The sequence below is a fragment of the Hibiscus syriacus genome, unplaced genomic scaffold (assembly GCF_006381635.1).
Source record: "Hibiscus syriacus cultivar Baekdansim isolate YM2019G1 unplaced genomic scaffold, ASM638163v2 tig00116939_pilon, whole genome shotgun sequence".
In the NCBI taxonomy this organism is placed as follows: Eukaryota; Viridiplantae; Streptophyta; class Magnoliopsida; order Malvales; family Malvaceae; genus Hibiscus; species Hibiscus syriacus.
This window is the reverse complement of record NW_024063477.1, coordinates 512,130-521,092: the sequence shown is the minus strand read 5'-3', so window position 1 is coordinate 521,092 and position 8,963 is coordinate 512,130.

The following is an 8,963-nucleotide window of genomic DNA, read 5'->3' as shown; positions in this document are numbered from 1 at the left end:
CCTGTTTAAATGGGGGTGAAAGTGACGCCTTCGTGAGAATTTATTCTCCGCACAGGCCTAGTAAGTTGCCTTCGAGATTCATATACTTTATGTCTTCATGTGAATTTATTCACCGTACAGACATAAGCGAATGTATTATCTCGAGTTTAACTTTGTCCACATAAGCTTGTAATGGGCTTAGGACTAAGGGTCTGACAATCCCAAGGGAGCACCAAAACAAGGAGAACTCGGTTACCTTTCTTTAAAACCTAAACCGAGAGACTACATGGAATTAGAGCCCACCCCAAAATCTCATTTCAAACCCTAGGTTGCTTTGATATTATTTCCTGCTCTATTTCATGTTCAAAGCATGTGAACTAGAAATTTATGCGGCTAGGACTTGTTCAAAATCAACTTGCGGGATAGAGATCATGTCCGGAAAGGAATACTAAGCATATTTGGGTAGATATCATAGGGGTAGGAATTTTATTTTCATGAATGTTTTGATTATTTTTAGCTCACTAACTCTTTTCATTTTTGTTATCTTTTATTTTATTTTCATCATTTGCATCATTCGAAAGAGGTGTTGATCCACCAAAACGTGTTCGCTAAATGTAAATAATCTGCATTAATGGACAAAGGGTTATAATACAGAGATGAAAAGCTCAAAGTCCGACTATGGTTAGAGAATACTCATAATGGACTGGGATTTACGTCGAGCACACCAAAATTCAACTTTTTGAGCTGACAAATGTTGCAAGGGCAAGACGAAAAAGGTTATTGACCTGGGGAGTCCCTTCAAAGACAACAAGACAAGATTGCGAAACCCTAGCTAAGCTGGAGACCATTATTAACGAATTCAAGAAATAGTAGATAAACTTCGGATGGAGGGCTCCAATGGCGCTTTCGTTAGGAACAAGCTCAGCAGAGAGTGAAAGCCAGAGATGCAGTCATTCGAGATTTTTTGGAGTAAACAGCTCGTCACTTGCACAGTTTAGTCAAAGGAGCCATAACAGTTCGACATGATATTCAAGCAGTGACAGATAAAATACGGAAGACGAATCAATTTGTCAGAGGTTGTTTGAGATCTATACCATCAAAATGTTTTTGTCTCTTTAGATGTAACACTTTTGTCCCCAATAAGGATTATTTATAATAATAGACACATTTTTGGATCAATGCCTCAAACATTGCATGCATTATGTATTTAAACATATTTTGCATTTTGTTATTTTCACTTCTTCACATTCGCATTAACTAACAAAGGCATGTCTCATCAAAAGGAACAAACACAGGATTTACATCCACAAGCTTCAGACACGTGTCATCCCCATTCAAACCGAAAAGAAATGGAAGCCAGAATTGCTCAACTTGAAGAGAACATGCTAAGGTTACAGAAGGATCTAAAACAAAAGATAAATCAAAATAACCAAAGTGCCCTAAATACAATTACGAAAGGCCAAAAGTCCTTGGTCGATCAGATCGTTGCCAAGTTAGCTAGCCTACGTCAGACAAGTGCACCTGGGGCAGGTTCATCGGAAGGGGTAACTATGTCACCTACCCCACAAGTAGTTGTCTCACCCAAAATATTTTAGGACTTCAAAATAATTTAGATGGTTACCGTATTCCGAAATTTGGGAAGAAGTCAAAACGACCATTAAACCAGAGGTAGGTTGATGTAAGGTAATTTTACCTCCTTGATTGATTGTGGATCTAGGAAGGAGAAAAACAACCTGCATAAGTGAATGTCTCAAATAGATTTGATGGTTGATGAATAGGTGAAATGGTAGGCTATTTATGTTAAGAGATATGGTAGCAGAAGTATGTTGTTATGGCTTTGGTATGGTTGATGAACAATGGAAGTTGTGAGGATATTATCTTATAAATGACCAAGGAAGAACCAGTGCTATAGAGAGCAAAGACCCAGCCTTACAAATCCTTTCTAAGGGGTGGTAACAAGGACTTGGACCCACTATCTATGTGTAGATAGGAACCACAAGTATCAAAGGGAAGGAGTTGATGCCACAAGTAATGAATTACTTGATAAATCGATAAAAGTCACAAGGACTTAAGAAAAGAGAATAATCTCACTTTAATTGATAAAAAAGGTCTAATTACAAATGGATTATGACACCTTATTTATAGGTTTTGGAGCGGTATGGCCGAATGGTTACAAGGGGTTTCGGCCAAGCCTTGTGTCTCTTTAAAATGGCATATCTTTAATTCTAAAAGAGATGATGGTTTGGTCTTAAATGAAGGGTAATAATCCTTGGCCAAATGGTTCCCTTTGCTATTCATCTTGGCGCTAAATTGAATAAGAGGGTGCTTGGCCGAATGGTGATGTATCATTTCCTCTTGGTGCCTAAAAGAGACCACATGCAAGACACATGGTTGCTGGTCATATGGCACGTACATGGGTGTTCTAGGGAACCTTATGGTATAGCCTTGTGTATAGGATGAAGGCTGGTCATGTGCATCATCTTGGGCGTGCATGGTTCTTCCTCCAAGCTTGCTTGAGTATATAGCTAGCTAGTAAGCAAGGGGCTGGTTGTGAATGATCTTCCTAGCTGAGACCTTCCAATCAAATGATATGTAATCATAGCATATATTGTATAAATGATATAATATAAGATAGGGTAATGAAGAACTACCTTAGAAACAGCAATAAAAATCCAGGAATAATCAACTTATGGAGAATGTTGGTCATGATCATGCATGTATCATAGGTCGAGTGGAAAGCCTCCCCTGAAGAAAGAAAAAAGGAGAGATCATCAGCAAATCAAAACTAATTGCAGTTGTATCATCTTCTAGAGAACTAAGGAGAGAAAATGAGCATTTCGATCTCATTCCCATGCATACAAAGAGCTCTACCAACAACTGTTTGACGCACATGTGGTGTCACCTATCCAGAGACGCCTCTAAAGCCCCCTACCCAGGTGGTATGACAAAAATGCTCACTGTGAATATCATGGCGGTGTTCTGGGGCATGTTTTGAAAATTGCCTCGCCTTTAAGAGGATTATCCAAAGAATGCGCAAAGGAGTTGGATTCATTTCAACATCACCCCACATTGCATAGAACCCTCTTCCTAATCATCAAGAGAATGAGGAAAGTGCAATCACCGAGGAAAAGGGTAAAAGGCCAAACCAGAGTTTCCGAAGTAAAGTCACCTCTTGCTTGGGTATGGAGACAAATGTAAATGCGGGTTTTTATGTACCACATCCTAGCACATCAGATTCTAAAGGTGGCAGTCATTGTTGTTATCAATGAAGATGGACATGATATACAAGAATGTGCCAAATTTAGAGCCTTGATCCAGCTAATGATGGACAGAAAAGAGCTGGAATTATACAATGAAAGCAATGACACTCCCAAAGCAGAAAGAGTCATAGAAAGTGGGGCATCTTGATGAGCCTTATTCAATTTTGAGGCATCTTGTTTGAATTTGTTTTTTGAACTTTCTCATATTGGAACTTTTTTTTTAAATTTCTTTGGATATTTCAATGAATTTATGCAGAGCATTGAATTAACTTTACAACTTGCAATTCTTTGAATATCAACTGAATTAAAAAAACTCTATAAATGATTCAGAGCTACAAAGCTTTGACAAGATAATACAACAAAGGACTTTGACCTTACCAGAAGTTACGCTCAAACACCATATCATTCTCTTACAAATAACCAATATAGCATTCCCTCTTCATAAGGCTTGGCATTTAGATGTGCATAGATGCGGACAACATGGGGCATCTTTTGCATATGATAATTACTATACTTTTGTTTAAGACGTTCAATGATGATCAATATCTTTACAGATATAATAGTCGAGTAGGTGAATCTAGTTTAGGTCAGTTGCTTGGGAATTGAATTCTAAGGATGATATTTCTTAACTTTCAACAACACCTAGACTATAACAAGCTCTCTTTGACAAACTTAAGAAATTGGACTTGTATACCCAGATTATAATATTATATATATGCAATAAAGCTTGAGCTGTCCCTCTAAAGCAATTGGTTAAACGCCCCGACTTTATGGATAAGATTCAGCTAACATGATAAAGGTAATTATAATATACAATAAAGTTTGAGTTATCCCTATAGAGCAATTGGTTAAATGCCCCGGCTTTATGGATAATATTTAGCTAGCCTGATAAAGGTATAATATTTATACAATGATATTAAGTTGTCCCTCTAGAGCAATTGGTTGAACGCCTCGGCTTTATGGATTCAGCTAGCCAGACAATGGTAAATTTAAATGAGTTTCGGTAAAAATGGACTAAGGGAGTTAAGGAACACCTGTTATAGTCAAATTCACACGAGCACTCAAGAATTTCATTTTTAGAACAATTTCTGCATATCTTTGTTAGAGGAGCTTACAAAACTTGAACAAATGGAAGATTTCAGAGAACCGAAATAGAAGGTCTAGTAATTGATAATGCTAGTTGCGTCATTTTGTCCGCATCCAATTAAAATGCCAAGCCAAAAGAAAGACATGTTGCAATGACCGAAAATGACATTTTTTTTGCTAGAACCTTAGAAAATAGGAGGCCAACCTAAAGCCAACTCATCCATTTGAACATTTGTCAAAGAGCTATAACTATGAAAGCATTAAAAGAGTTATTGATTCCTTTGATATACTTTGAACTCATGTTTATGATTTGATTCGATTGCAAGCTTGGATTTGGGAGCAATGTTTTACAAAATTTTCATATTCTCATATCTTTTTCCCTTCTAAAATAAGAGAAATGAGAAAAACACTTTCAAATAGGACAGTCTCAAATGTGAAAGGCTGCAACCCGAGAACAAAATGGGGCATGTTCGATTCCGAGTACAAGACAGATAGACAGAATGAGGATCCATCCATGACTAATTCATATTTCATGCATCTTAGACATACTTAAGAGCATCACATTTATTTTTTCACATACATAATATTTTGCAGCTTTTAGAGTCAAGTTTCGACTCCAAAATGAAAGATATCAATTCAAAAGCACCTTCAAAAAAAGACCTTCGAGTTCGATTACATTCAGCTCAGAGGCACATCATTTGCATAATTGCACAAGGCAAGAAGGGCTACCTGCCAAAGACCTTCGAGTTCGATTACACTCAGCTCAAAGGCACATCATTTGCAGCATAGCTTAAGGCAAGAAGGGCTATCTGCCAAAGACCTTCGAGCTCGATTACACTCAGCTCAAAGGCACATCATTTGCAGTATAACTTAAGGCTAGAATGATTATTTGCCAAAGACCTTCGAGTTCAATTACACTCAGCTCAAAGGCACATCATTTACAACATAACTCAAGGCTAGAAGGGTTATCTATCAACAAAGACCTTCGAGTTCGATTACACTCAGTTCAAGGCACATCATTTGCAACATAGCTTACGACAATAAGGGCTATATGCCAAAGACCTTCGAGTTCGATTACACTCAGCTCAAGGCACATCATTTGCAACACATAGAAGGGTTATCCTCCAAAGACCTTCGAGTTCGATACACTCAACTTAACATAGCTTACGACAATAAGGGCTATATGCCAAAGACCTTCGAGTTCGATTACACTCAGCTCAAGGCACATCATTTGCAACATAGAAGGGTTATCCTCCAAAGACCTTCGAGTTCGATTACACTCAACTTAAAGAAACATCATTTACAGTATAACTCAAGGCTAGAAGGGTTATCTGTCAACAAAGACCTTCGAGTTCGATTACACTCAGCTCAAGGTACATCATTTGCAGCATAGCTTAAGGCAAGAAGGTGTATCTGCCAAAGACCTTCGAGTTCGATTACACTCAGCTCAAAAGCACATCATTTACAATATAACTCAAGGCTGGAAGGGTTATCTGTCAACAAAGACCTTCGAGTTCGATTACACTCAGCTCAAAGGCACATCATTTGCGACATAGCTTAAGGCAAGAAGGGTTATCTGCCAAAGACATACGAGTTCGATTACACTCAGCTCAAGGCACATCATTTGCAGCATAACTCAAACCTAGAAGGGTTATCTGCCAAAGTCCATCGAGTTTGATTACACTCAGCTCAAGGCACATCATTTGCAGCGTAGCATAAGGCAAGAAGGGCTATCTGCCAAAGACCTTCGAGATCGATTACACTCAGCTCAAAGGCACATCATTTACAGTATAACTCAAGGCTAGAAGGGTTATATGTCAACAAAGACCTTCGAGTTCGATTATACTCAGCTTAAAGGCACATCATTTGCAGCATAGCTTAAGGCAAGAAGGGCTATCTTCCAAAGACCTTTGAGTTCGATTACACTCAGCTCAAAGGTGCATTTGCAGCATAACTCAAGGCTACAAGGGTTATCTGCCAACAAAGACCTTCGGGTTTGATTACATTCAGCTCAAAGGCATATCAATTTACAGCATAACTCAAGGCTAGGGTTATCTGTCAACAAAGACCTTCAAGTTCGATTACACTCAGGTCAAAGGCACGTCCAATTTACAACATAACTCAAGGCGAGAAGGGTTATCTGTCAATAAAGATCTTCGAGTTCGACTCTATTCAGCACAAGGACATGTCAAATTTACAGCATAACTTAAGTTGAGAAGGGCTATCTGTTAAGAAAAACCGTGGAGTTCGATTCCATTCAGCTCGATGACGCATCAACCCCATGGTAACATCAAGAAAGTATTTTCTGGTTGAAGCCGAGGTCTTTGAGTCAAGAAGAGACATAGGGCATTTTCTTAGCTTAGTACAACATAACTCAAGGCGAAAAGGGTTATCTATCAATGATAACATTCGGGTTCGATTCCATTAGCTCGATGACATATCAACTACTTTCAGGCTAAAGTTTAAACCGAGATCTTTAAGTCGAAGAAGACCTGTGTTAGTTGTGCCTTAATGACAAGAACCATTTTTCGCGGCATAGCTTAAGTCGAAAAGCTGTCTGTCAACGAAGATTTCTGAGTTCGATTTCGAGAGACTATCAACCACATGGTGAAGTCAGGGAACTATTTTCCAGTCGAATTTTTAAACCAAGGTCTTTAAACCGAGAAGAAGACCGAAGTTGACTACAATTTGGCAACGAGAAGCCGCATTCCGAACTACTGCTTCAATTCCATAATCATTTCAAGATGGACTCGACTTCGCAACGGAGGAGTCCTCCGCAACTCAATTCGACAGGGAGTGATTCTTAATTGAAAAATCAGAGTCAATTTTCAACTCCACCGAACGAAAATTGTGTCATTTTATCTTTGTCCTATTTTTTGTTCCACGAAAAAGGACAAAGAGAGGCAGCTGTAGACACTAATTTTCGCTCGACCATGCATATTATGGTATAGTAACTACACATATATTTATATTTATTTCCATTTCATTTTTTACAGGCCTCCAATAGCTCCAAAATGCTCCACACGTGAAGCACATGCCACATCAGTTTCCAAGCAGCAATATGGTCCCCCACTTTTCATGCAGAGGCCCCAACGATGGCTCCTTCCACGACAACATCTCGTGGCCACATGAGCAGCTCCATCGAGACCTTATACTCCAGTCAACACCAAATTAATGAAAAAAAATAACAAACCATCACCAGGAAAACCGACTCCCACTAAATCTACTTTCAAAATCCACTAAACCCATTCAAATAACAGAAGAAATCCCGCAAAATTCGGGTTTGATGCAACCTACTCCACCACTAAACTTTCATGCATGCTACTATATATGGAGGGGAAACCCGAAGGCTTCAAGGGGAAATCACACACGGAACGATTTGGGAAAAAACCGAGGGGGACATTTACAATTATTATTCATAGCAATTTATGGGGAAAATGGCTTCTTCTTCTCGCACTGTCGAAGAGATCTTCAAAGACTATACCCTCGTCGCTCCGTCAAAGTCACAGCCATGGCCTCAACCCCAAACCGTCATCTCTGTTCTGATCTATCCACTGTCCTCTATCGAAACTAAGCTTAACTCGCTCGCACAGGCGCTCTCTTTACTCCTTAATCTCAGCCTAGAAGATGATAACAAAGTGGGTTTAGTCGCGGAAGGCACGATTAACCGGGTCGTCAAGGTCTTGCGTCTTTGGTCACCCGATTGAAGAGCCATCATTGCAACGCCAGGCAAGGAAGTGGAGAAGGAAGGGAAATCCGAGAAATTGAAGGTAAAGAAGGCGATGTGGGGTTCAGCATTTGAGTATTACCTTTGCAATGAGGAGTTTGGTTATAAGCCACCTGGTTTTATTATTAGCATGTACTGCTACCAGTTTAACATTCTCGTGGTTTTTGCACTACTTTTAAGATGATCACGTGTTAAAATGGTATGTTGAATGTCTAATTACCATGATCGTTTCGTTGCAATGACTATGTAAATTTAAGTTACTCGAAGCCATGTGAATGCATGTCCATATCATATGCGTGTATATGTTTATATTTATTCTTTCTTAGACCATTTTGTATATGTTTGTCCTATCCAGCTTAGGTTATACATTTATATATTTTATTTATGTATGTATTACGTGTAGTTTAGACATGAACCTTTGGTAAACTCTCTCTAGGTCCTTCAACTATTATGGGTAAATTACACCGAAGTACTCTGGTTTGTAACCCTTACATTTTATTCACTGAACTAATTTTTTAGCATCCATTTAGTTCATAATTTTGATTTATTTCAATCTTATCTTTTAAGCTTTTTTATTTACTCGTAATTTTAATTTGTTTTTTTATTTCTTTATTATTATTATTATTTTTAGTATTAGTTTTCCTTCTGATTTATTTATATTTTTGTTATTTTTTATTTTATTATTATTATTATTTTTCTTTCATTTATTTAACATTAATTTTTTCCTTATCTAACATTTTTTAGAAGAATTTCAATCGATCAAAGGTAATTAATTCGAATTGAATTTTAAAATTTTAGTTTAAATTTTAATTTTTGCAATTAAAGATAACCGACAAATTAATTGGTACTGAAAGGTTAGTTCAAGGGTGCTAATCATTCCTTGACTGTAACCGACTCCCGAACCTGACACG